The sequence below is a fragment of the Erythranthe guttata genome, chromosome 11 (assembly GCF_056151865.1).
Source record: "Erythranthe guttata isolate IM_541 chromosome 11, IM_541, whole genome shotgun sequence".
Lineage (NCBI taxonomy): Eukaryota > Viridiplantae > Streptophyta > Magnoliopsida > Lamiales > Phrymaceae > Erythranthe > Erythranthe guttata.
The window spans coordinates 13448559-13474643 of NC_142543.1; the positions used below are offsets into that span (position 1 = coordinate 13448559).

The window sequence follows — 26085 nt, forward strand, 5'->3', positions numbered from 1 at the left end:
AATTGTTCAATCGGATTTGGGGTTGAAGATTTCTAGATTTTAAATGAATTATGATTCATGAAAAATCCCGTTTTCCTTCGACCCTTATTCACCGATGCCCTTATTCTGATTCTGGATTTGAGTAATAGTCGTGCTATATTTCTATTCTTTTATGCACTACTTTTCTTGATTTCATCGAAATCAACCTGTAATCCTGTATGAAAGTTTAATTGGTTTCATTTTCCTTTCTTCTTATCCCTCTGTATGAAGAAAAACATGTTGCATTTCAGTTATGATGGCTTCCCACTGATTAAGTAGTTGAGTTGGATCTGAAGTGGATTCACTTAGAGCTTTATTGGATCGAATTAATTTCACAAACCTCGAATGGACTTACCCTGTTTTAAACATTTGAGATTCTTTGGATTGAATTTCAATTCTCTGGCATGCAAATGTGTGATCTTGGTGGTCACTGCTTTGGTTCTTCGTGCAGTTTTTCTTCCTAGATTCCCCGGCTTTGTTGGAATTGAACACAGCATTTTGTTTCCTGTTGTCAACAATCGGCAAACCTTAAATCCAGAACTTGACAATGAAAAATCCAAGTTTTTAGAGGTTCCTAAAATCGTATGGGGTCTGAATAACCAAAAGATTGCATATGCGCAAGAATGCTGAATCGAACACTTCTAGTGCCTAGCTTGAGCGTCTCCTTGTTTTACAAAGAGGTTGATCACCTCAAACCTATTTCATTCGATAAGGTTTTCCAATTCGAAAAGTTCAATTTACTCTGCAAAGGGGTCGTCCAATTGGGACGTTATTCACAAATTTCAAACAAAACCGATTCACTCGAGATTCAAAAAGGAAGTGGGCGAAAATGGACTGTTGAGAAAGATCTAGAACAGTTGCAACAGTTGACTGGGCATCCCTACAATAGGTGCGGAACAATCCGGATAGTAGGCAAGAACCCATTTCTGTGGCATGATCATTGGCCCCTTAAAGACTACGCAAAGGTCTTTGAGTGTTTAGTCTTGGTGGAAGAAATATCTAAAGAGGCCGATAAAGTTGTTTTCCAAGATTAGAAAAATCACTTCATTACAAAATGGTAATAATTTGATGTTACAGCCTTATGTATCAGTTCATATGAGAATCGAAAAGGATTGGATAATACACTGGAAGAAGCTGTTGGAGAGACTGAATATAACGGAAATATCACTAGTAGAAAATTTGGTTATTACTACGAAATTTTTTGCTACAGTAAAAAATCGTAATAAAAAGTACTTCTTACTACGGAACAATTTTGAAGTCGTATGGCCATTTACCATAGCAAAGCTTTTGTCACACTCGTATATGCTATGGGGCAAATTCGTAGCAAATGCGTAGCAAAAGCCTTTTTAGTACGAATTTGATCCCTTTTGCTACAGTTAATGATCGTAGTAAAAAGCCATTTTTTCTACTAGTGTGTGCCGTATCAAAGAGCAGATGATTGAAAGAGTGGTGAATATTGTGGGATTGAAAACTCCGATTCTAATATACCTCGCGGTTGCCGATGATCTTCTAGAAGATAACTCTATATTGGCGGGTTGGAAGGAAGGTTTGCTTCCATTTGAGAAGAAAAAGTTGGGTGTTTTAGAGATATATAAGAAGCAATCATATTTGATACAATCAGCAATTGACTATGAAGTTTGTGCGAGGTCGGATGTTTTTGTTGGGAATAGCTATTCGACTTTTTCTAGCCTTGTGGTTCTTGATAGAACTCAAAGAATGATTAGTATGGGACTTTTTCTTATGCTTACAATTTAGAATGTGAACCGAAAGGCACACCACGTGCATGGGCGGCTAATATGTCTGATTTGAGCCTCCAAGCAATTAGTTACAGTTCTAATCATATTTCTTGTCCATGGTTTTATGTTTATTTTATTTTATTTTTAAAATAGGTATAGATTCAAATTGTTTGTAGACAATATCAGGTATATAAATTTGATGATAGGGATTCAGGTATACTTTGGGTAGTGTAAAATGTTGAGGTTTTGAAATTTTGCATCTAAGAGTATATTTTTTTCCGGAAATTACTACACAAACTTAAATCTTCATCTTCCCAACTTCAATTCCAACTCCAAGATCATGTGACCAGCCTCCTCCCACCACCGCAGCACAGCCTCCACCGTCGGCTGCTCCGCTGTGTTGCTCTACCATAGCCGTCGCGCGAAGTCCAGGCTCGGACGAACAAGGGTGCTGACGATCGGAGGAGCTTCCGGAAATTGGAAGCCTTCTTCGGCGGCGGCGGCAATTGGAGCCCAGCTGAGCCCTACAACCCTGATTACAAACTGGCGTTCGAGCCTTTCTTCACCACATATCACATCTGCGTTGGTATTCAACGGATTTTGTGGATTTTTTTTTTATTTTTTTTTATTGGTGTTGTTGCTAGGTTTTGCAGAAACAAAACTAGCTTGAAGATAATATTTCCCACTGTTTTTAATTTTTGTTTTGTTTGGTTTTGGATCTTGAAAAAAAAAAAGCTAGAATTTTCTAGTTTGTTTTTGCTGGTTGGGATTCAGTAATTAAGTGGGAAGACGATGGTGGTGGTGTTGGAGATGGCATCGGGATTCAAATCGTTGAAGACGATGATGATTCAATTTATCTATTATTTTTTTTTTCTTTTTTTTCCTTGATTTTTTCTGATTATTAAAAATTTAGTATACAAATTAAATTGAAATATTATATATATATATATATATATATATATATATATATATGATAATAATAATAATAATAATAATAATCATCAATAAACATATACATAATATTGTAATTTTTTTTCTTTTACATAATTTAGTGTAGGAAAAATTTAAAAGTTATAAAGAAATTATATAATAATTTTAAAAATATAAAAACCCCTTTCCATTTGTTTAATTAAAAGATATAACAAAAATAAAATTAGTTTTTTTATCAGTAATAAAAAAATAAAATAGTTAGAATATTAGAAAATAAGAATTTAAATATTTCATTTGTTTTTTTTAATACTATAAAAATAGATATTTCATAGGGGTTTTTGTCTATTTACACAAGGTCAACCCTTAAATTGGTAGTGGGTCAAGTGTGCTATTTAAGAAAAAACACAGGGTGTTTTTGCTAGTTTATTTATCACATGTGGTTTTTTGCTATTTTAACATTACAGATGGGTACTTTTTGCAGTTTACTCGTGGCAAATGATCATTTACAGCATAACACAGCACAAATTATCGGAAAGGAGAAAAAATGTCCTTGTGTATGTATTCTTTTGAAGCTGTTTATTGGAATTAAATTTATATGGTATACGTATTTATATATACTAGTAAGCTGCACATGCGCGTGTTAAACAATGGTTCTTGGCAATGTTTTATGAGTTCATGATGCTCAAATTATTTTCATCCTAACCAGCTATTTATGATATTTTGGACAAATTATATTGTTGAGAATGATGCATCACGGAGTTGTTGACTGCACAAAAGAAATAACTTCCCCCTTATAAACTTATTTTTTTTTAAATATCAATATTGTTGTTGAAGGTATGAAGAATCCGGCAACTCATTCAAGATTCCGACGGCGGCGATCGGTTATTTGCTAGGGCATCCGATGAATTGTGGGTCAAATTTCGAGGTCATCTATCATCGCCCTGACAGTTTTATAAATAACATTCATAGTAATTTTCATAGACATTTTGACGATTTCAGGTGATTTTATTGACATATATAATGTCAAATATATTATTTAATTTATATTATAGGTGAATTAACAAAATATAATTGATCAATGATGATTTCGATCTAAAAATGTCCGATTCTTGGACATATGTTTTCAGCACAATTTTTAATAGTTTTCAGTAATCTTGATTTTTTTTAAGGCGGCGGTTATATGCAAGTCCATTTTTTTATTAGTTCAAAACCACATAAATGAGTTTATTAGTTGAAGCCCGTAAATTAATCTAATTTTATTACATCAAGACCAAAGATGACAAATATACCCTTATCCACAAATAATACTCAAATACAAATAAATCTTATTTTTAATTTGTTCAAGACCAAAAATCAAAAAAAATAAAAAAAAAAAACAAAAACAAAAAAGAAATATCACGACTGCCAAATATTAATCTATGCTAAATATGTATGAATGAACATTAATCTATGCTTATTTCTTGTTGGGTTGCAATGATTTGGCCGATTTTGGAAAAAAAATTGAGATTGAAATTGGTTTTTTTATTTTTTTTTCGTTGGTTTCTCAAATCAGTTTATCTAGACCAATTTTGTACACGAAAATCGGCGTCATAATGCCGATTTTTGTTAACCAAATCGGCGACACAACGTCGACTTTACAAGTCAAAATCGGCGTTCTAATGTCGATTATTGAGTACAAAATCGGTTTTCGAATACCGATATTTTTTGATTTTTTTTTAAATAATACATTATATATTTGGTTAATTGATATTTTTTAAATATTTGAAACGAAAATGTTTATCACCATTCGGTGGCGTCTACCACTCCTTTAACACAATCGAGTAGAGTTTTTCGTATCTCAAATATTTATTCGTTAGATAATTCATTTGAATAATCCTCCATCAATCCCCTAGGTTGATGCACGAGAGTATGAGAAAACGGTCTTAAAAAAACACAGATAATAAAATCGGTATTTAAAAACCGAATTTTGTAGTACAAGTCGGCATGACAATACCGATAATACAAAAACAAATCGGTGTTGTCATGCCGATTTTTACTACAATAATCGGTTTTTAAGTACCGATTTTTATTAAAATAATCGGAATGTGGTTACTGGCTTTAGTAACAAAAATCGGTATTTGCAGACCGATTTTTGGTATCGTCGAATTTTTTTCCAAACAAAAAAAGACGACCCAAAAGCAAAAATAAACGGTTAAAACATATTTCATTTTGTTCTCCACCCTCGTAAACCACCATATCATTGTTTTCTGGTTCCATCGTGAATGTTTGGTATGTATTTGATAATTTTGGTGTATATGAGAAGAAGAGTTTTAAGTCGTGAAATAAGGAAGAGGGGCTTCTGGATTTATGTATTTTATTTGGTCTTGCACAAAGGAATTTTTTTTTTTTTAATGTTTTGTGTTTTTTATTTGATTTTAAATTTGATTAAGGATAAATTAGTATTTTTATGTTGGAGGTCTTGAACTAATAAAAAAATGGGCTTGCATATAACCGCCGCCTTTTTTTAAACATAGAAATATATTCATGCTTAGTTACCCCATTCATAGTTTGATTTTTTGTTTTTCAGTTTTCTAATTCAATTGTTCAAGTGTATTTACTTGCCGTTCTTAGAACTTTAAATGATTTTTATTTATTTTTGCATAGTACTTTCTTTTCTTTAAGCTAATCTTTCTTGGGCCCATTGTTTGGGCTTGATCTGATACGCTCAAATGAGACATACAAACATATCAGTGTTTTTATCATGATAGATTAAATAAAGGCGGCGACTATATGCAATCGCAAAAATTAATTAGGGGAAGACCAAATCTAATTCTTCACCAAATAAATTACTAAAAGACTATTATACCTTCACTAAATACAAAATCCCCAATTACAAAATTCCACAACTTCCTTTGTGCAAGACCACACAAGTAAAATCCATTTCATCTTCCTCATAAACCCATTTCACACAAATTCCTCAAAAAAAAAAAATCTTCATCTTCTCCAAAAATCCTCAACACCCAAAATTATCAAATCTTACTCAAACATGCAAATGATAACATTAAGGAATCACGAGACATCAATATGGAGAATTCTATAAACAAAATAGAAAACAAACTATGAATGAATGTATTTTTATAGTTAGGTGGTCGATTTTTTAAGTTTTCAAAAAGAAAATTCGCGCAGTCATAATTCGACATATACATGTCGATTTTAGTCACAAAAGTCGACATTTAGATGTCGAATTTTTAGCAAAAAATCGACATCAACTCTAGATGTTGATTTTTGTGACAAAATCGACATCTACATGTCGATTTTTCGCCATAAAATCAACATCTAGATTTTTTTTTGCCAAAAATCGACATCTAAGTGTCGATTTTTCACACAAAAAATCAACATGTACTGGTCGAATTTTTATCATTTTCCTCTTTTTCTTCCTTTTCTTCTTCTTCTTCTTCTTCTTCTTCTTCTTCTTCTTCTTCTTCTTCTTCTTCTTCTTCTTCTTCTTCTTCTTCTTCTTCTTCTTCTTCTTCTTCTTCTTCTTCTTCTTCTTCTTCTTCTTCTTCTTCTTCTTCTTCTTTTCTTCTTCTTCATCTTCTTCCTCCTTCCTCCACCTTCTTCTTCTTCTTCTCCTCCTCCTTCTCCTCCCTCCTCCTTCCTCCACCTTCTTCTTCTCTTCCTCTCCAAGCATCCACGGTCGGGCGGCGGCAGCGGATGGGAGGCGGCAATTCTTCTCGCCTTGGGTTCTTCTCTTCTTCCGCTAGAGCACCCTCTCGTTTTTCAATTTCCCCTTTTTTTTTTCTTCTTTCTTTTCTTTTTTGGTCTTGCAATAGTAATTAGGTTTAACTTGAATGAATAATATCAAAATCAATATTGGGGTTATATTTGTAATTTTCAGCCTTGTTCTTAGTAAATTTATTTATATTTTGGTCTTGCATCAAGTAAGGTCTTGCCTTTAGAAATTTTTGAAATTGTAAACAAGTGCAGCCTTAAATAAAACGTTATATATTTATTGATTTATGATATTTATTAATAGGTCCTGACAAATAAGTCCATCATGGTATACTTATTCATAAAGGGGTCCATATAAAAACTTATTTTCCGAAAAAGTTCAAACATTGTACAGAGGTGTGTAAAAAACTAAAATACCCCCTCACATTTTAATATGCTCCAATTTCATCCTTTAATTTAATTTAGTTTAACCTCAATTTGACCCCAGATTTCACAAATTATTCAATTTTGACCCAAAACTCAATTTTGAGTACAAATTTCGCCCGTCGATGCGTTGACTTTTTTACTCTCCTGATTTTTCCGTCGGTTTCCGGAGATGAATTTTCTATTTTATTTTCTCTATTTTTTTCGTCTTTCTGCCGGCGGTCAACGCCGTCTCCAGCGGCGTTGATTTTTTTTTCTTTAACATTTTTTTGCCCTATTTAAACAACATTATTGTTGTGGTTGGCGGTCATAATAACTATATTACTGTTAAACACAGTAATATTAACTATAATACAGTTTAACACAGTAATATTGTTATATTAGTCTCTAGCACAGTAATATTAACACAACAAAAATCATTATTATTGTGTAATAGAGTAATATTAATATGTTGACCGTTCAACAAAGGCAAACATAATAAAAAACAAAAATAATTAATATTGATGTGGTTGACAATAATATTATTGTGTTTATAGTAATATTATTGTGTTTACAGTAATATTACAATAGTAGACGGTAATATTATTACGTTAATCAGTCAACAACTCAAACACAACAAAAAAGCCAAAAATATAAATAATATTGATGTGGTTGACAGTAATATTATTGTGTTTACATTGATTTTACCGTCAGCGACAATAATTTAATTACGTTGACTTGTCAATAAATCAAACAAAATAAAAATAAATCCAAAAAAATAATAATATTGTCGTTGACAGTAATTGTACTGTCAACGACAGTACAATTACTACCAGCGACAGTATAATTAATGTTAATGAAAATACAGTTACTACAACATTCAGCGGCGGGCGTAAAAAAATGGATAAAATTCTAGAAAAAAAACACTAAAAAAAATCAACGCCGGAAACCGGCGGAAGAAAAAGCAGACAAAAAAAAATTAACGCCGGAAACCGACTGGAATAAAAGAATTTCAGAAAAAAAAAATCAAAATTAGATTTTTGTGGTCAAAATTGATTAAATTGGTACAATTAAGAATTGGGTTTAAAGGGTTGGAACTAATTTTGTCATATACATTTATTTTTCTTTTATTTATAATAAAGATTAAATGAATAAACTTATTAGCGAAAGAGATATACGTATAACCTCTCAACCCAGAATAATAAAGATGGTTGGTCAGGGACTTATGTATGAAAACCCTTTTATTAATGGGGCCTTAGGATATAGGTCCCAGGTGACAAAACTTATTTGAACTAAATCACAAGTCTAATTAAACATTTGCTTCACATCCTTTATAAAATTCATTCCAAAAATGCCCCTCCACTCACAAATTCGAAATATTCATTAAGTAAATTTCAAACTGCATTTATCATTTTATTTATTATGCATTTAATATTTTCATATTTCCATCTAATACTTTTTTTCTTCAAAATATCGTTTTGTCTTCCTTTTTTCCTTTATTCATTTTAGCATTTTATACACTATTATAAAAAATTCTTTATTTTTTTCCTACTTAATAATGAGAATTACAAAAAAAAATGCTATTTTTTTAATTTTTTTAATTTCAATTTACATATTTTTCAATTTTTCTGTAGTATACTATGGTATATTACGATGTACTGTAGTATAGTATAATGTAGTGATGTACTATGGTATACTACGGTGTAGTATAGTATACTACGGTGTACTACACTTTACTATCAAACCCTTGCTACCAAGCCGTCGCAAACCCTAGCAGCCAACGCAGCCGCCGCCAACCCTAGCAACCCACGCTCACAGCCGCCGCGACTGTAGTCACCTACCAACTTTGGGAAAACCTAAATCTGGTATTTAAACTCAAATCAAGCAAAAATCTTTCAAAACACAAGGAAATCAAATCCAATTTATTAGTCAAAAATATACATTCTATAATATCTCAACCATAATCACAGCCCCCGCCCGCACAACCCCCACCATGCCTCCACCCACCGCCGCCGCCTCCACCCGACGCCGCCGCTGCCGCCTCACCCGTCGCCGCCGCCGCCTCCTCCCGCTGCCGCCGCCGCCTCCACCACACTCTCTCGATCCACCGCCCCTGCTCATGTTCCCTCCATCACCGGCGGTGGTTGCCTTCGTGCAACTACTGAAGAACAAGAGAAAGATAGAGGGATGAGAGCAAAGAACGAGAGAGAAAGGGAGATAAAGAGAACATGAGAGAGAGAGAGGGAGAACAAAAAGAAGAAAAATAAATCTAAATTGACGTGAATGTCTTGGTTTATATAATTTAGGGTATAAGGGCAAGATAGGGATTAAAAAAATTAGGAATGTGGCTCATATATTATTTCAAACTAAGGATTTAATTAAAAGATTGAATTTGGATTTGTCATTTAGTTCAAATTATGTTTCCTTTGAAGGGCTCATGGCATATTACCCCTTTATTAATTATGCATTAACCGTGAACATATGTTACTCTTGTCTAGTGGCAATACTTGCAATTTTTATTCCTTATGTGATATAAAAAAAAAAAAAAAAGGAAGAAAACTACTCACATGGAAGTTATATGGGCAACTTGTAAATAGGCCCATGACAAGGGCAGTTAATTCAAAAATGGACATTCAACTTTTTTGTCTTGCAAATATTTCCAGCTCATTCAAACTTATTTGCAAATAAGGAAAACTCTTTTATACATACCAAAATTACCCCCAATTCATTAAAACTCAATTCAATTCCAATTTCATGATTTACACCCTAATTTAGTCCAATTTCATCAATTAACCAATTTTGACCCCAATTTTGACCCGCCACCACCGGAGACCGCCGGTCAGCCGCCGTTGACCTTTTTTTTTTTTTTTGAAAACTTTTCCGGTAGGTCAACCGTCGGGTCTCCGGTTTGACTTTTTTTTTTTCTTCAAAAAAATATTTTTATTAATATTACTGTCTTGCCTGCAAAATTACCGTCTCCGACAGTTAATCGGAGACAGTAATTTCGTCATTTCATTTGAAAAATCTGGACAGAACGGGCAAAAGCCCAACCCGGGCGCCCGAAGCTGTTTTACACGCCCAAGTTGGGCGTGTAAACCATCGATCCACGCCCATTTCGGGCGTGAAAAACCCCGGTCCACGTCCAAACCAAGCGTGTGTAACAGCTTCCGACACCCGGCTTGGGCGTCTGTCCCCCCCCCCCCCCCAACACAATGCGAGGTAGACGGCATGCGCGAGATATTGTAAATAGTGTTTGATTTACTTTAGTTTATCGGATTTAATGTATTATAGTATTTTATTATGTCGAACTTAGTACTTTACTATGTCGAACTTAGTACTTTATTATGTCAAACTTAGTACTATATTATGTCGAACTTAGTACTTTATGACGTCAAACTTAATATTTTATTATGTCGAACTTAGTACTTTTATTGGATTGACAAATCCGAATAAAAAAAAAAAAAAAAAAGACCAACAATCCTGAATCAACAAAACAGAATAAAAAAGAAAACCAACAATCCAACATCAACAAGTGCTCGTGGTTGTTTAAAAATCATTGTCCCTTCGCCATGCCGTGTAGAATTAGTAACCTTTCGATTATGTCTGGGACGAATCATAGGCCCCTTCCCTTTCCCATCTTCAGTTTTTTAATCAAATTAGACATTCTGCAAATATAAGAGATATTTAAATAAGTAAAATTGAAATTATAAATAAATAAATAATAAAAAAAAAAACGCCGAGACCGGGCGCCTAAACCGGACCCGGGCGTCCATTCCCGGACCGGACGCACGGACCGGGCGTTCACCAGCATTTTGCACTCCCAAACTGGGCGTGAAAAATGCTGGTGAACGCCCGATTTGGGCGTTCACCGAGCGCAGTTTTGAACAAACAACAGCCCTATAGTTCGATTTTTTGGGCTATTTAACATGCAATTACAACCGAAATTTCCTACCCAATGCAATTAAAATGTTTAGGAGTTGAAAGTACCTCAAAATTCCGATAAATTTGGCTTCATTTCAAACTTTTTGAATTTTTTTTTTCTTTTTTAGAGAGAGAAAGCTTTTTGGGGTATGAACTGCAAATAGCAATTTTCAAACCCCAAAAAGCATTTCATTTCAAATTTCCAGCTCATTCAAATTTATTTGCAAATAAGGAAAATCCTTTTATATATACCAAAGTTACTCTCAATTCCTTGAAACCTAATTAAACTCCAATTTCATGATTTACACCCCAATTTCATCAATTAACCAATTTTGACCCTAATGTCAATTTTGACTCCAATTTTGACCCGCCACTACCAGAGACCGCCGGTCAGCCGTCGTTGACCGCCGGAGAACGCCGTTGACTTTTTTTTTTCTTTTTCTTTTTTTTCTGAAATTTTTTTCCTGTAGGTCAACCGCCGTTGACTTTTTTTTTCCTTAAAAAAAACAGTAATTAATATTACTGTCTTGGCTGCTAAATTACTGTCTTCAGCAGTTATTTAACTGTCGAATACAGTAATTTAACTGTCAATTGACCTTTAAAAAAAATATTTTAATCAATATTACTGTCTTGGCAGCTAAATTACTGTCTCCAACAGTTCTTTAATTGTCGGAGACAGTAATTTAACTATTAATTAACTTTTTCTTACTTAAAAAAATATTTTAATTAATATTATTGTCTTGGCTGCTAAATTACACTCTCTAGCAGTTATTGTACTGTCGGAGAAAGTAATTTAACTGTTAATGGACTTTTTTTTTTTATTTTTTTTCTTAAATTTTTTTTTTTAATTAATATTACTATCTTATCTGCCAAATTACTGTCTCCCACAATAATTTAACTGTCTAAGACAGTAATATTACTGTATTAATTAATTTTATCGTCTTGGCCTGCATTTTTGTTTTCTTCGACTGTAATATTACTATCTCCAACCGTAATATTATTGTCTCATGCAAAATAATATTACTGTTTGGGACAGTAATATTAGTAATATTACTGTTCAGGAAAATAATATTCACAATATTACTGTCCCAAACAGTAATATTATTGTCTGAAACAGTAATTTAGCAACCAAGACAGTAATATTAATTAGAATATTTTTTTATAAGAAAAAAAAATTTCAAAAAAAAAAAAATTCTATGCCGGAGACCGGCGGTTGACCGGCTGGAAAAAAATTTCAGAAATAAAAGTTTTCCAAAAAAAAAAAAAGGTCAACGCCGGAATCTGGCCGGAAAATAAAAATTCAGATAAAAAAAATTATTTTGTGAAAAAAAAAAATTCAAAAAATTATTAAAATGGGGGTTAATGTGATATATTTGTTTAAATCGGGGTCAATGTGTAATATTTAGGAAGTTAGAGTCTAATGAATGGAATCGATAAAAAATATATTATGGAGGGTATTTTAGATTAAATATATGGGGATGGGTTTATTTGAAAGACTATTTTTTTTTTGGGACCAATGTACATTTAAGTCCTTTGTCATATACATTTTTGTCATTTGCCCATAATAGATTAGCACCTTGAAAACTTGCATACTTAGGAATGGTTAGCATGATACGTATCAAGTCAAATTGTATTTTACAATAACAATGCATATAATATTTCATCTAGAAATAGGTGCTATCAGATGTGAGAAATACACAGCAATTTCATTAGCAATAAAACTTATTTATTTATTTATTTATTTTTATTTTTTTATCAAAAAAAAAAAAAAAAACTTATTTCCGCTCAATTTAGTATTCTCTTGCTTTCATTTACAAGTATAATAGAATATATTTCTTATATTACTATTCGTAAATAGTTGTTTGCTTTATACTCTAATATAGTATAGTTTATATTCTATAACATATATTAATATTTTATCTTTTAACTGCAAATTAATAATATCTCACTATTTTTTGTCTTGTGTATACACACTATCTTCGTACTATTTGTATCTTCGTACAACTTAGTTTTCCATTTTATTCACCAAAACGATTGGTGGCGAAGCCAGGATTTCGTCACTGAAGGGCCAAATAAGCATTAATTTTTTTATATAATAAATGTCAAAATGACATAAAGAAATGAATAAGAACAAAGTGGCGATCAAGTCTAGAATTTTGTTGCAGGATGGACTTATTTACAGGGGTTCGGGGGCAGCGTCCTTGAAAACAAATTGGTTTTCTCTTTTTTTTTTTTTTAAAAGCTTGAAAATAGGAAAAGAAAAACTTAGAACATTTTTTGCATTAATTTTGAATCTTGGGTGGACCAAATAATAAAAAAATGGATGAATTTAATAAATATATAGTATTTAATTCAGGATGAGCTTGAGACCATCATTTCCGAAAAGGTGGACTCACCACTGGTTACAAGTCATAATTCATAACTTTCTTATCCTACTTGTTAGACTCATTTATTGTTTTCTTTGTTTTCATTAATTAAAACTACTAAATTTTATTTTTCTGATAAAATTAAATTATTAAAAATTATAGAAATACAATACACATATAAATTCTATATATATATACATATAGTCGTAAAAATATTAAAATTTGAGGGAGGGCTATGCCCCCGGTCCTACACTGGCTTCCCACTGAAAACGATTCCAAAAAATGAAGTCTTGAGCCATGCATGAATTGGTATCACAATGCATTTATTATGAATTATAACGAATAATGCTCATATTTTAATTCTGAAATATTAAATTCCACACGGAAATTACTATATCATACACATAATTAATTTATTTTCTTTCTCTAAAAATGCAATAGCCCAAAAACGTTTCTCCAACACAGTTCTTCCTTTTCCCTTATACTTGCACAAAAACATCATAAAACAACCCTATAATTGAAATTTGGACTTGAAGAAAATCTTCAAAATTTTATTTTACAGTCAAAGTAATCATTTTATCTTTATCTATTAATTTTATTTTCTGTTCGAATTAACATCGATTTTTTATGTTACGGTGATTTTTTGGGAAAACAAATTTTGGTGAAGAAGTTGTGTGGTGCCTGTGGAGTTGGGTCGCCGTCCGGAGTGGCTGTAGGTGAAATTGGGTCGTCGTGGTCGGTGAGGGAAGAAAGCGCCCTGTCATGGAATTGAAGATATAAAGTTTTGATTTTTCTTTTTTATTCAATTATTTTTTAATGGGTATATTACAACCACCCCTAAGGTCAAATTACGAAAAAAATTCCTCTTGTTTGGATAATTACATCTACCCTCAACTATGAATCTTCTTACACCTCCACCACCCTTATGGTCTCAAATCCAACATAATCATCTAGATTCCGTAGAATGTGCTCTAATTTGTACTCGTTTTGTGCAAAAATACAGTTTCCGATGCACCAAAATCTGATATATACAAGCCAAAAAACACATCGTATGATCTTCTTGCTTCTAAATGTGGAGCTCGAATGGGATAAAATGGGTACAAAAGTGATAATATTACATATAATCTAGAAGATTCCACTAAATTTGAAACCGCAAGGGTGGACGTGTAAGAAGATTTATAGTTGAGGGGGTGGTTGTAATTACCCAAACAAGAGGGGAATTTTCGTAATTTGATCATACCTCAGGGGGTGGTTGTAATTTACCCCTTTTTAATTTGTTAATGGGGAAATATGCAATACACCCCTCAAATGGAAAATATTTTGAACTAAACCCAATTGACTTTTAAAGACTTTTGCCTACACCCATATTCCATTCTTAATTAGTGAGACCCCCCTAGACTAGTGTGAGAAGACAAAAGTACCCTCAATTACTATAATCCTAATTATTTGTCCACCTACCACTTTCATCTTCTCTTTTCTCCACCTCTCCACCTAAATCTCTAAAAACACTCCTAAAATTTCAAGCTTCATCCACCGCCATTGCCGCCGTCGCGCCGCCACCGCCGCCGCTTCCTCCTTCGTCTCCATATAAATAATCGCTTTCTCTCGTGTTCGTTCTTTCTCGATTTCTCTCTCTTTACACCACCATCGTCTCCACATACATTTGCATACCACCACCACCGTCGTCACTTGTGCCGCCGCCGCCTCCTTCGTTTCCACGTAAAGCTCTTTCTCTCTTTTTTGCTATCTTTCTCAATTTCTCAGTTTTTTTTTTCCAGATCTGTCTAGCACCACCACCGTCGCCGCCTCTCTCATTCTATCTTTCGTTCACCACCGCCGCTATCGCCGTTGTCGTCGACTCCCCCTCCCTCTCTTTCGTGGAATTTCTACCTTTATTCTCTCTCTCTCTCTCTCTCTCTCTCTCTCTCTCTCTCTCTCTCTCTCTCTCTCTCTCTCTCTCTCTCTCTCTCTCTCTCTCTCTCTCTCTCTCTCTCTCTCTCTCTCTCTCTCTCTCGCTCATTATTTTTGTTTCTCTAGATCTGAAAATACAGTTTCAGATCTGTACAGTAGCAGCAACATGACTATAGTCATATTCGAACATGACTATAGTCATATTTATGTATTTAGTTAGACGAATTGAAGCGTTGTCGTCGACTCCCCCTCCCTCTCTTTCGTTAATTTTCTACCTTAATTTATGTAGTTTTCGATTTCTCTCTCTCTTTTTTTTTTCTCCAGATCTGAAAATACAGTTTCAGATCTATACAGTAGCAGCAACATGACTATAGTCATATTCGAATATGACTGTAGTCATATTCGAATATGACTGTAGTCATATTCGAATATGACTATTATTAAATATGATTGTAGTCATATTCGAATATGTTCTATCTTCTCGTTTCAAGTTGACTTGTAATAACAAGATTCAAATTGTGATTTTTTGTGATTTTTTGTGTGGATGTTGATTGGATTGTTTTCCTAACAATAGGGAATCTTAGTTGTTTTATATAATTTGGTAAACATAACTGTACCGCACTTTATAATCGGAATTTTGAAATTAAAAATGTAAAAAAGTGCAATATAAAGAAAGAATATGACTACCAGTTGATATAGTCACATATAGTTGTATTCGGCGTTGTAAACTGTCCAACAAAAAATTCAATTTTTTGTTGAAAAAAAAATTAATAAAAAATATTAAAAAATAATAAATAAATAAAAAATGACTAAATAAAATCCGAAAATAATAAAAAAAAATCATTTTTTCCTTTGATTTGGTAGCAATTTTTAGGAATTTGGAAGCAGATTTTGTAAGAATTAGATTATTGTTATGGAAAGAGAAACAAAAGGAATAATTGGGAGAAATTATGCTAATTGGCATAAGGGTAGAATTGGGAATAAAATTTGTAGGGGTTTATTACAAAGAAAGATTTAAGGGGTGGACATATCACCATTTCTTAACTGTATGAGGGGTTTATTGCTAATGACCCATTTGTTAATTTGAAAACCTAGAGAGAAGTTACAGAGAAGTCAGAAGAACTAGAGCAAAGAGAGAGAATTGTCTTTTTATTTATGTGCGGGATTTAGTAACTTTTAGTGTGGAATTTATCACGCCCCAGTTTAATTTCCTACTACGTGATCATAAATTAAACGAACAGTTTTCAGCGGCATTTGATGAATTGATTGATGTAACTCAATTTGTTTATCAATTAAGTCAAATTAAACAGGAATTCAAATTCATTTAAGAGTTCGGGACATGAAAATGATGTAAATTAGACCTTTTATATTAGGGGTTTTTGTGCATAAGTCCCCAACTAAACATCTTTATTGTTCTAGGTTTATGGGCTATATCTCTTTCACCAAGAAGCCCATTTCGTTAATATTTATTATAAATAAAGGAAACATTCATGTATATGGCAGTATTACCCTCAACCATTTATACTCAATTCTTAATTGTAACCCCAATTTAATCAATTTTGTCCACAAGAATCCAATTTCGACCACAAAAATTCAATTTTGACTTTTTTTTGCAGCATACTTTAATATGCTCCAATTTCATCATTAACATAATTTAATCTCAATTTAACCCCAAATTTCACAAATTATTCAATTTTGACCGAAAACCAATTTTAACCCCAGTCTCCGGCTTTTGACTTTTCAAATTTTTTTTTTCTTTCTTTCGGATTTTTTCGCCGGTTTCCAGCGGTCGACGCCGGTCTCTGGCGTTGACTTTTTTTTTTTTTTTTTTTTTCTTTTCTTTTCTTCCGGATTTTTTCGCCGGTTTCCGGCGTTGACCGGCGGTCTCTGGCGTTGACTTTTTTAAGTGTTTTTTTAAGTTTTTTTTTGTTTGTCTGTTTTTTTTGTTTACGTCCGCCGCTAAACGTTAACCGTAATTGTGTTGTCACTGACAGTAAATTAACGTAATTATACTGTAATGACAGTTAATTAACGTAATTGTACTGCCGTTGACAATACATTTATGTAATTGTGTTGCCGTTGACAGTAAATTAATGTAATATTATTATTTTTTATTTTTTGTTGTTTTTTTTTTATTTTGTTTGATTTGTTGACAAGTCAACGTAATTATATTACCGTCGTTGACAGTAAAATAACTGTAAACACAATAATATTACTGTCAACAACATCAATATTATTATTTTTTTGGATTTTTTGTTTTGTTTGAGTTATTCACGGAGTAACGTAATAATATTACTGTCTATTATTGTAATATTACTGTGGTTTACGGTAATATTATTGTTGTTATAGTAATATTGCTGTCCACCACATCAATATTATTATTTTGTTTAATTTTTTTGTTTGGTTGAGTTATTCACGGAGTAATGTAATAATATTACTGTCTATTATTGTAATATTACTGTGGTTGACGGTAATATTACTGTTGTTATAGTAATATTACTGTCACTCACAGTAATATTAATTCTTTTGGTTTTTTATTATGTTTACATTCGTTGAACGATCAACATAGTAATATTACTCTATTACACAATAATAACGAGTTTTATTGTGTTAATATTACTGTGCTAGAGATTAATATAGCAATATTACTGTGTTAAACAGTAGTTTAGTTAATTTTACTGTGTTTAACAGTAATATAGTTAGTATTACTGTCAATCACAGCAATATTGTTGTTTAAACGAAAAAAAAAGTTACAGAAAGAATGAAAAGAAGAAAAAAAATCAAAAAAGTCAACGCCGGAAACCGGCGAAAAAATCCGGAAGAAAAAATAAATAAATAAAAATTGAAAAGTCAACGCCGGAATCCGGCGGGAAAAAAAATGTTTTTGAAAAAAAATATTTTTTTTTGAAAAAAAAAAGTGTTGGGTCAAAATTGAATAATTTGTGAAATTTGGGGTAAAATTGAGGTTAAATTAAGTTAAGGATGGAAGTGAAGCATATTAAAGTATGAGGGGTTATTTTAGTCCTTTACAAAAACCTGGACCATGTGTGGACACATTGGTAAAGGAGTTTTTTGTCTGGATCTCTTTATGAATAAGTACTCATTGATTGACTTATTTGTAATGACCCATTTATATTATTGCACTATTACAAGTCTATACATGGCCACGGTCCCCTCAAATTTTTAACTTTTTTTACTATTATATATGTTTAGATAGGAGAACCTCGATACATTAATAATCTCGCTTAAATAATATTTCTTTTGGTCCGACTCGTGGACCACGCGCTAAATTAACAATTCGATAAATTTATAAGATAATACACATTCGAAAATTGTAAGAAGCCCTATCTAATATATAAATTAATAATATATAAAAATAATTCATAAAATGCATAGTACAATACATTTTTGATATATCTATGAGGGCTTTATAAAATATGAGGTTATTGTCGTTTTTTTCTTGTTGACGTTCACATCCCATTGAATCTCGTTCCTCACTTTTGTTAACATAGTAAGACCTTCTGGTGTAGATTTCTCATAACTCAAAAGAAAATTGTTCAATACCATTGTTTCTTACAGAACTTCTGTTCGAGAAACGGGCTCTATAGTAGAAGTATCACCTTCCACTTCATCCACTTTATCAGTTCCCATGACACTCTCAATTATTTGCTTATCTATCAACATCTCTCAAGACACGTTGTTTTCTTCACAGTAGTTCAAAAGATATTTGACATCAATTTCATTCCAATAATTCAACGTATTAATTAGATTTGTAGTTCCTGGGTGCTTTCAAGATCTAACGATTCGTCCATACTCTCCGAAAATTATAAACATTGAACCCTAAAATACATTAAACTAATGGTAAAATGAATAAATATATACGTAAAAATAATAATAACAATAATTTCATAAATTAATAAATTATTAATTAATGTATAAATTAATAATTATTAATTTATCGATAAGTTAATATTTCGTTAAATTAATAGAATTTCGATGGTCCCAACTGTATTAATTTATCGAGGTTCTACTGTACAATTTATTGCCTTTCTATTGTGCTTCTATAATCTTTAACGATTTAGTTTTATGGGGAAATTTGCTAGACACCCCTTATTTTGGACTTATATAAGTAGAGATTCTAGTTGCTAGATGAATATAGGCATATGTCCTTTGATCCAAAAAAATAATATAAATAAAATAAAATAATTAGTATATAGACATAAACACCCTCAATTAATAAGAAAACAAATCCCATATATCATCTCTTCAATCTCACGTTTCTCTCACCATATATTTAATCCATCATTTCTCTGTTCTTCTCTCGTTCTTCTCTGTTCTTTTTTTTTTCTTTTTCTTAATTTTTTTATGAAGAAATATTGAAGAGAAGGAAAAAACAGGGATGTTTTTAGATTATGAGATGATTTTTTGGTAAAAAATAATTTAAAAGGACAACAAACATTCCCTCCCCTCTCCTAAAAAAAATTCATAAATCCAAAATTCTAGCCAAAATTCGCATTGTGTGTCCCGTACGTAGAACCATCCCATCGTTTGTTGTTACCAATTTCCGTTTACGGGGTTGTTTAACTTCGTTTGTTGTTTGAAGAATTGTGTTTGGTGTTGAGATTCGATTCCTTTGGTTTACAATTTGCAAGGTATGTCTTAAGTTACATTTTACAAACACTTTGTTTAATATTTTTGCTATTTGCAACGTGTTCCATAAACAATTTTTATGTTGGTGTTTTTAATGATGATGATTTTTTTTTTTAGTTTGCGGTTACATTTGGCGAAGTCATAGGTAATTTATTGCTTGCAACTCAATAATGCAAGTTATGTTGAATCTTTTTCTTCTGTTTGCTGTCTGCATTTGGCAAAGTCATAGGTAATTTTTTGTTTGCAGTTTAATAATGCAAATTCTGGATTTTTTTTTTCAGTTTGTTGTTTGCATTTGACGAAATCATAGGTATTTCATTATTAGCAATTCAATAATACAAAATCTAATTTTCAGTTTGCTATTTGCAGTTCACAGAGTCATAGGCGTCGCGGGAAGCGTCGTAATTGTTGAGTGTAGATTTTACGCTCAATACGTTTACTTTACGTGTATCTTTTGTTTAGATTTAATTATATCTGTGCTTTAATTGATTGATTTTGCGTTTTATAGGTGAAAAACGAGAATTAGGTGTCCATGAAGGAAAAAAGATCAAAAAGAAAGGAAAAAGTTGCAAATAAGGAAATAAATCAAATTGGAAGAAGGAATCTCGCCACAGCTTTGGCAATGTCCACCATTTCGAGCATATCTCTCTCATACGAACTCCAAATTAGCTGATTTAGGCTGCATTGGAAAGATAATTGCAAGAGCTACAATTCTTATTCACGTAACATTCTAAAACTCGAACTCCAACATGGCGAAAATCGAAGAACAAATCCTGATGGGAGAAAGTGGCGAAAATTGATTCCTATTAGGTTTCCACTACTTCCTTATCAAGAAAAGCCTATAAAAGCAATAAGTCTCTACACCATAAGCACAAAATTTTACACCACAATACGCGAGGAACGAAGATCAACGAATACTCAAGCATAGTTTTTCTTATTTAATTTATTTCTTTTATTTCTTTATCATAAGAATCACGAGTAGCTAAGTCTTTAGTTTCTAGGATTTTACCTTATATCTTGAAATTAATTCATCAAGTTGATGATAAAATCCATGGACGTTCTAGTGGGCATTATGCGCTTGTTACACAACAACCCCTTAGGGGAAGGGCAAAACAAGGGGTACAACGAGTAGGATTTGAACCCTATGTGGGATTTATGAACCCAATTCTATGATTTTATGCAAGTATTAATTTAGATTATTTCTTCTTTAGTTTCTAGGATTTTATTTTGAACCATATGTGAGATTTATGAACCTAATTCTATGATTTTATGCAAGTATTAATTTAGATTATTTCTTCTACTTGATTTATTAAGTGCATGAACTTGATCACTTTATGTGCTTTTATGTTATTGTTAATCACATGAATCGGAAGATCAGGTTAATAATTAGAACTGTGGTAGAAGAGCCTTTGTGGTGTTAGCATAGGAATATAGTTAACCTTTTAGGTAACCGTTATTGAGATTTGTGCTTAATGCTTTGTTCTTGATTGAATTGCGTAGGAATACAGTAATTTAGTCTTGAATAATAGAATCGTAATACACGCGGAAGCGGGTTATGATTAATTTAGCATCTGAGGTTAGTAATCTAAGTTAATTACTTGCATAATTGAAGGAATTGGGGGAGTAATAATCACATAGGGGGAAAAATAAAATCCTAGGCTTGTTTACTTTGATTAATCTTTGTTTTTAATTTGCTTTAATTTAGTTTATTTTAATTTAGTTAATTTTCTCTAAAGTCGACTGTGTAGGGTGGGCTTGATAATAATTGGTAGAATTTAGCGTCTGGGATTAGATAATTAAATATTCTTTGTGGGATCGATATCCGGACTTAATTGTCCACTTTATTACTTGTACAATACGTGCACTTGCGTGTAGGTTATCCATCAACAAGTTTTTGGCGCCGTTGCCGGGGAATATTTTAATTATTTATTTTATTCTAGCTCTAGATTTGAACAATTTTCACGATTCACACAAATTAATTTTTATTTCTATTTTTTTTAATATTTTTTCTCTTTGGTTAGATGTCAGGGTATAATTTCCGCACCTCAAACGAGAAATGAATGGCTTCCGTCTGGCGAATACCTCCAAAACACCTATGATATGCCGTTATTTTGTTCGATATATGGTGGAGATCATTACACTAACCAATGTTGGTATGCACCGAAGGCGAATAATTTCATAGATAATACCAACAAAGGTTATGGGAACACATACACCAACACGCCACGAGAACCCACTATTCAGGAGTGTTATTTGAACTCCGTCCTTGAAGAATTTATGAAATCCACTCAAGCATCTATCCGAAGACTGGAGATACAGTTGGAAGAATTCAAGCGCCAGAGGTCTCTTGAAAATATTTCAGACGATATCGAGAATGGTTGCAACAAAGAAAATCCGTCTGAAACTTGTAGTGAGAAAAATCCTTTAGACCTAGAAAATAGTGTCGATGAGAGGGAAAAAGAAATTACGAAGATGCTTAAGGATGATGAATCTGACAATGCAATCGAGCTAAATTGCAAAGATGTCTCGGAACAAGAGAAGAAGGAGATGGATGTGGTTGGTGCAAATATTCAAATCGAGGATATTATTGTTGTTCATGACGTGGCTTTGAAGGCATCAATAGAGGTTGATGAGAAGACGAATGTGTTTGAAGTGGAGGTTATACGCGGACGCGAGGTGTTTTGTGTACCGATTTGAGGGATCTGGTAATAAAGATCCCATCTTAGCTTCGTACCGATTGATTGCAATCAAGAAAGACTACAAGCTAAAGTGGACCCTCACATATTGCAATCCTATCCTTGTATCGGTTGCAATTGAAGTGAAAGGGCTCATGGATGGATGCGCAATCTATAAGGCTTTGGATTAGACATAAAATTTCAAGAAGCAAAGTCTGGCTGAAGACTTAAAATTTAGCGCTTCTCGGGAGGCAACCCGAGCATTTATCGTTTTTTTTTCTCATATTTTTCGTATTTTTAGTTTCTTTTAATTTTCTTAGAATATATATAAGCTTGCAATCTAATAATTTAATCATGTTTGAATTTTTAGGTCGAAAAACGGACACAAAAAGCCCAGACAGCCGTCCGAAAATCAAGCCAAAACTCCAGACGGCCGTCCGGAGAAGTTACGACGAGTTGTGAACCTTCTGTTTTTGAGACGGCCGTCTCACAAACAGTTCAAAAGTTGAGACGGCCGTCCGCAACACCCCTGAAAAAAAAAATTCAAAAAATTGAAAAAAAAAAGTTTGCTTGAAAGAGAAAGAGATGGAGGGGTGCAACACGTGGAGGAAGTTTCGACTAATCAAGGTGTATTCTATCCTTAAACTTCATTGTAATTACATTGAGGACAATGTAAATTTAAAGTTTGGGGGTGGAAAAACACTTTTTATGTGCGTTATATGTTTTAGATTGCATGCTTTAGGATTTTTCTTTCTTTATAGTCGTTTTCGTTTATTTATTGTTTTCTTTAAAAAAAAATTTGCTTGAGTCGAACGCATCGATGAGTTATGATGATAAGAGATGATCAATGTTTGATGATGAAATTTCTTGTTTTGTTGTGATAAGGATTAGATGTTTGTTTAGCTTTCGATTCAAAGGAACTTAGAAATAGATTATTGCTAGGAATCACGCTTTGTGCATTGTTTTGGTTGAATGTTTTGTATTTTAAATTTCGAATTAATTTGTGTTAGATCATGATATGTTCGGTTTTAAAACTCACCCTAGGAAATTTATGATACCAAGTATTGAGTAGTGAGTAATTTGGGATATGATTTGGGCCTTCTTCGAACTGTTTGAGCCTTTCAAGCCGACTTTTTTATCGAAATTATCCTTAGAACCTTGATTTGAGCCTCGGAGAAAAGGTGTTCTTTCTTTTAGCCAATGTGTATAAGGTAGGATAGATGGAGATTCTTGAAAAATTACCCCTTGGAGTTCGGTTAGAAAATTTTATGAGGTCCTTCTTCTTCTTCGAATTAAAAAGAAAAAGCAAAAAAAAGATATATATATATATATATATATATATATATATATATATATATATATATATATATATATATATATATATATATATATATATATATATATATATATATATATATATATAAAGAAGAAGAAGAAGAAGAAGAAGAAGAAGAAGAGACTAGAAGGGAGAAGTAAGGACTAGTTATTGAATTGTTTTGAAAGCTCAATCAATTGTCTTAAGAGCAAAAGTGGAGACTTTTGAACTCTTAAGAATCGAGTTTATTAAGGTCCTTAGAGGTGAATTCATTGTTTTAGACGCCTATCTTTCAAATTTCGGCGTAATCACCTCAATTCAAGAAGAATACCCACATATACTCATATTTCTTACCTCAAACCAAAGAGCCTAACAATTGAAAGCCAAAAAGCCCCAATGATCCCAATAGCTTAATGTTCGATATTAGTAGAGTAGAATAATTTGGTGAGTATTTGGAGTCAAACATATGCATGTAAGCATAAATGTCTTCTATCTTTAATTTACAAATATTGGATGCTTGAAGCAACTGCATGATTTGTGGTTTTTGGCTATGGTAAGTGACTAAGTGCTTTTGAATTTTGAGCTTGCGAATTCCTAGGAATTTTCATTATAATTACAAGTTATAAAAATGTGAAGTTGGTCATTAATCTATGTGATGAGATGAGGCAGTAGAGTTATTTTCTTACGATTAGATTTTGCTTGAGGACAAAAAGTTCAAGTTTGGGGGTGTGTTGAGTGTAGATTTTACGCTCAATACGTTTACTTTACGTGTATCTTTTGTTCAGATTTAATTATATTTGTGCTTTAATTGATTGATTTTTTTTTTATAGGTGAAGAACGAGAATTAGGTGTCCATGAAGGAAAAAAGATAAAAAAAGAAAGGAAAAAGTTGTACATAAGGAAATAGATCAAATTGGAAGAAGGAATCTCGCCACAGCTTTGGCAGTGTCCACCATTTCGAGCATATCTCTCTCATACGAACTCCAAATCAGCTGATTTAGGCGGCATTGGAAAGATAATTGCAAGGGCTACAATTCTTAATCACGTAACATTCTAAAAGTCGGACTCCAACATGGCGAAAATCAAAGAACAAATCTCGATGGGGGAAAGTGGCGGAAATTGATTCCTATTAGGTTTCCACTACTTCCTTATCAAGAAAAGCCAATAAAAGCAATAAGCCTCTACACCATAAGCACGAAATTTTACACCACAATACGCGAGGAACGAAGATCAACAAAGACTCAACCATAGTTTTTCTTATTTAATTTATTTCTTTTATTTTCTTTATCATAAGAATCACGAGTAGCTTTAGTAGGATTTTATTTTGAACCCTATTGGGATTTATGAACCCAATTCTATGATTTTATGCAAGTATTAATTTAGATTATTTCTTCTTTAGTTTCTATGATTTTATTTTGAACCCTATGTGGGATTTATGAACCCAATTCTATGATTTTATGCAAGTATTAATTTAGATTATTTCTTCTACTTGATTTATTAAGTGCTTGATCACTTTATGTGCTTTTATGTTATTGTTAATCGCATGAATCGGAAGATCGGATTAATAATTAGAACTGTGGTAGAAGAGCCTTTGTGGTGTTAGCATAGGAATATAGTTAACCTCTTAGGTAGCCGTTATTGATATTTGTGCTTAATGCTTTGTTCTTGATTGAATTGCGTAGCAATACAGTGATTTAGTCTTAAATAATAGAATCGTAATACACGCGGAAGCGGGTTATGATTAATTTAGCATCTCAGGTTAGTAATCTAAGTTAATTACTTGCATAATTGAACGAATTGGGGGAGTAATAATCACACATAGGGAGAAGAATAAAATCCTAGGCTTGTTTACTTTGATTAATCTTTGTGTTTAATTTGATTTATTGCTTTGTCTTTTTAATTTGCTTTAATTTAGTTTATTTTAATATAGTTAATTTTCTCTAAAGTCGATTGTGTAGGGTGGGCTTCATAATAATTGGTAGAATTCAGCGTCCCAAACAGTAATGTTATTGCATGAGACACTAATATTACTGTCGGAAACAGTAATATTACGCCCGAAGACAGCAAAATTGCAGGCCAAGACGATAAAATTAATTAACACAGTAAAATTACTGTCTCATACAGTTAAATTACTGTTTCAAACAGTTAAATTACTGTTGCAGACAGTAATTTAGCAGCTAAGACAGTAATATTAATTAAAATAATTTTTTTTTAAGAAAAAAAAGATTTCAAGAAAAAAAAAAGTTAACTAACAGTTAAATTACTGTTGGAGACAGTAATTTAGCAGCTAAGACAGTAATATTAATTAAAATTTAAGACAAAAAATCAATTAACAGTTTAAATTACTTTCTCCAACAGTTAAATTACTACTGGAGACAGTAATTTAGCAGCCAAGATAGTAATATTAATTAAAATATTTTTTTTCAAGAAAAAACAAAAAAAAGAAAAAA

General features: G+C 32.3%; 1 pseudogene; it reads left to right on the plus strand.

Annotated features, from left to right (window-relative positions):
• The first annotated feature begins 363 nt into the window (after nt 1-363).
• LOC105971110 (O-fucosyltransferase 23-like) overlaps nt 364-26085 on the plus strand; it is a 28359-nt pseudogene continuing 2637 nt past the window's right edge.